Source organism: Mandrillus leucophaeus, unplaced genomic scaffold (assembly GCF_000951045.1).
Source record: "Mandrillus leucophaeus isolate KB7577 unplaced genomic scaffold, Mleu.le_1.0 Scaffold898, whole genome shotgun sequence".
In the NCBI taxonomy this organism is placed as follows: domain Eukaryota; kingdom Metazoa; phylum Chordata; class Mammalia; order Primates; family Cercopithecidae; genus Mandrillus; species Mandrillus leucophaeus.
This window is the reverse complement of record NW_012109785.1, coordinates 60,132-63,943: the sequence shown is the minus strand read 5'-3', so window position 1 is coordinate 63,943 and position 3,812 is coordinate 60,132. Positions and strand designations below refer to the sequence as shown.

Here is a 3,812-nt window from a genome sequence, read left to right as displayed (position 1 = left end):
TGCAATTTGCAGCCCCTCAGACCCTCTCAGGACCCCTCCCACCCCCATCGTGGTCCCCTCAGGACCCCTCAGGATCCCTTCCAGACCACTGGGGTGCCATGTCCCCTGCCCATCCTGTGGTGGTGCCCAGCTCCTGCCAAGGGCCCCGTGCTTGGGCTGTGGGGACCCCCTGAGCACCCAGCTTGGCTGGAGCCTGTGTGGGGTCCAGAGAGGCCCAGCAGAGGCACTTCTGGAGGGGGAAGCCATGCTTGGGCGGGTCCCAGAGGGGCTTCAGCAGCCACAGGGCCCCCAGGGCAGGGAGCAGGCCAGGGCGGCACCTTCCTCTGGTGGCTGCACTGGGGGATGCATCCTTCTCAGTCCCTCTGAAGGGAGCACGAGCCTGGCATGGGAAGCCCCTTAAGGTGTTGGAAGCCCCCTGCCCACCCCACTCCTCCCTGGCCAGCATCCCTGCTGCTCCTCAGCCGCCGAATGCAGCCTGAGCACCTGGGAAAGCAGCGCGGGTCTCAGGGACGTCAAAGCGACTTTTGTGTAGGGGCTGCTGGAAAGTGCCCGACATGGGGTAGGAGGCCTTCAAGTAAGAGAGGTGGCCCCGGCCAGGCGTGGTGGCTCATGCCTGTAATCCCGCCACTTTGGGAGGCCAAGGTGGGCAGATCACGAGAAGAGGAGATCGAGACCATTCTGGCCAACGTGGTGAAACCCTGTCTCTACTAAAAATACAAATTAACTGGGCGTGGTGGCATGTGCCTGTAGTCCCAGCTACTCGCTCTGTCTTTTTTTGAGACTGAACGAGACTCTGTCTCTCTCCGAAGAGTGGAGGGAGGTGGGGGCCAAAGAGCTGTGGGGCAGAAGGGGTCTCCTGCAGCCTGGCGGCTCTGCTGGCCTGGTTTGCACCCTTCCTCTCGGTGCCCTGGCGGCTCCTTCCAGGTGGCGGCTCCAGCCAGCAAATGCTGGCTGCTGCCCACCCAGTCAGCATAGCGGGGAGGCCTCAGCTTTCCCTGCCACCTGAACCCAAACCATTCCCTGTGGCCCAGTCCCCACTGGCTGCCCTGGCTTTGGGGCAAGTGGTGCCGGGGGCTAATTCTTGTGGGAAGATGAGTCTGGGGTCACGTAGGACACACCCGCTGGGCGTGGACCATCACAGGAGGCTGGGCACAGGGCGGGTCTTGGGTGGAGGGGACCTCAGGCCACAGGTGCCGGTCTTGTGCAGCCAGCCCCGGGACCCCTGCAGGCCACCTCCTCTGCCCCGCAGCTGACGGGCTTTGCCCTCCCTGCCCTTCCATGGCCACACACTCAGTTCTCTATACACTTTTATTATGGAAAACATCAAATACACACAAAAGCAGGACATCTAGGACAGAGAGCCTGTGTCCTGGTCCCCAGCCCCTCACGGTGACACCCCCAGGCTTCAGGCAAGATCAGTGGGGGAGGGGAGTTTCCCAGCAGGACATCCACTTCCAGACCTGATTCTGTGAAGAGGGGAACAGAAAGTGCTGAGGGCGACAGAGAAACCTCAAGAAGCGGGAGGTGGACTCACATCCTGTCTCGGGGTCCACAGCTGAGCCCCCACACGGAGGACCCCGCTGGTCTGCCTCAGCTGCCAGATGGATAAGTGAGGCACTGGCCTCGGGGGCACAGTGCTGGAAGGGACACCAGAAAAACGGTCATAAAACAGTAATGTGTTGTTTTATTTCTTATTTATTTATTTATTTTTGAGATGGAGTCTCCCTCTGTCGCCCAGGCTGAAGTGCAGTGGCATGATCTCGGCTCACCACAACCTCCGCCTCCCAGGTTCAAGCGATTCTCTTTCCTCAGCTTCCTGAGTAGCTGGGACTATAGGCACGCGCCAGCACGCCGAGCTGATTTTTGTATTTTTAGTAGAGACGAGGTTTCACCATGTTGGCCAGGCTGGTCTTGAATTCCTGACCTCGTGATCCGCCCGCCTCGGCCTCCCAAAGTGCTGGGAATACAGGCGTGAGCCACGGTGCCCGGCCCAAACTGTTGTTTTAATAAACAAAAACTGTGCAAAGGACCCATGAGGATCCAAGCGACGCATTTAGGAGACAGCTTCACGGGAAAAGGGTCTCGATTCAGACCTCAAGGCAGGGTTCTTGGGTCTCAGGAAGGAAGGAAGTCAAGGTGAGTCAGAATCTGGTGAGAAGACAGCGTTTATTGAAGGTTGCTCCATTACAGAGCAGGGCGTCCTCAGAAAGCAAGAGGAACAACCCAGCTTTAAGTTTTTCTCATACAGGGGTTTCGTCTATGTAAAGACTAAGCTAAACTGTGCCTAACATATATTATTCTATTGATTTAAAGAAAACCGTCCATCACGGGGTCTTCCTCCGTTGCCCAGGCTGGAGTGCAGTACCACAATCTCAGTTCATTGCAACCTCTGCCACCCAGGCTCAGGTGCTCCTCCGCCTTAGCCTCCCGAGCAGCTGGGAATACAGGCATGCACCCCCATGCCTGGTTAATATTTTTTACTTTTTTAGAGACAGGATCTTGCTATGTTGCCCAGGCTGGTCTCAAACTTCTGGGCTTAAGCCATCCTCCCACCTTGGCCTCCCAAAGTGCTGGGATTACAGGCCTGAGCCACCGTGTCCGGCCAAGGATAGTTACCTGGAAAGCATATGTTGTTCTGTATACCAGGGCACTTGGACACTTTGCTGTCATAGAAGTGTGTGCGCGCAGGCGTCACTGGCTGCTGCTTTAGCTGTAAACAGCGTATGACCGTGGGCTGTGGCTGGCAGGTATGTGCCTCGTTGGTCTCAAGGTGGAGCTGAACGTAAACGGCTTTTCTCTGGCTCTCCCAGGCTCCTGCTTCCTTGACATCCCCTCACACACTTCCCTGCAAAGCAGGGCTGTCCAATCTTTTGGCTTCCCTGGGCAACGTTGGAAGAAGAAGAATTGCCTTGGGCCACACGTAAAATACACTAACACTCAAGGTAGCCGATGAGCAAAAAAAGGTCCGTGCGTAAATCTCATAATGTTTTACGACAGTTTACAAATTTGTGTTGGGCCACATTCAAAGCCCGCAGCCCGAGGGCTGGACCAGCTTGCTGCAGAGACTCCTTTAGATAGGGCTGCAGGGGTGGCGTCTGGCAGCTGTAGCTGGGGAAGGAGGAGGAAGGGCAGGAAGGAATCCTGTTCAGAGCTCCTCCTGTCACACATACAGCCCAGCAGGGTGAAGTGGGAGGGGCTGGTGCTGCTGCAGGGGGCTAACCTTGGGGGTGAGGGAGCTGCCCAGAAGCAGAGGTGGGGGACGGAGGACCCTGGGCGGTGCCCCTGTGCCCACAGCAGGACCCTGGCTACCAGTTCTCCTCCACAGAGGCCCGGGTGGTCTGAGGTTGCCCAGCCGGGAGAGAACAGGCCTGGTCTGGAATGGAAACCTGCCTTCTGGCCTGTCGAACCTGGGGACTCCAGGGGGCCTTGAAGAAGGGCCTGGGCGGCAGCAGAGGACCCCAGGCAACTGTGCCTGAGCCGGGCGCTGACGATGACTGATCACCTGCTGTGTCCCAGGCACTCGCCGGCCCCACGGCAGGAGTCGCTGTGGGTGAGGGGTTGTCGAGCTTCACAGAGGTCGGGCTCTGTGCCGGGGCCCTGACAGGGCAGGAAGCAGATGGAGTCCCACAAGCATGAACCCAGTGCGCAGAAAGGGTTACTTAAAAAATAAGTTCTGTGATAAAATCAAACAGGGTGAAGTGCTAGAAACAGGTCATGAGGGTGCAAACAGGTCGTGAGGGTGCAGCTCTGGGGAGAGAGGGGCCCTGGGGGTGAGCGGGGAGCCAAGAGAGAAACAGCACACTGGAGGGGCC

General features: G+C 58.0%; 1 protein-coding gene across 2 annotated transcripts in view; it reads left to right on the top strand.

Annotated features, from left to right (window-relative positions):
* GPR35 (G protein-coupled receptor 35) overlaps positions 1-3,812 on the top strand; it is a 23,048-nt gene that overhangs the window by 8,861 nt on the left and 10,375 nt on the right. The window lies entirely within an intron of this gene.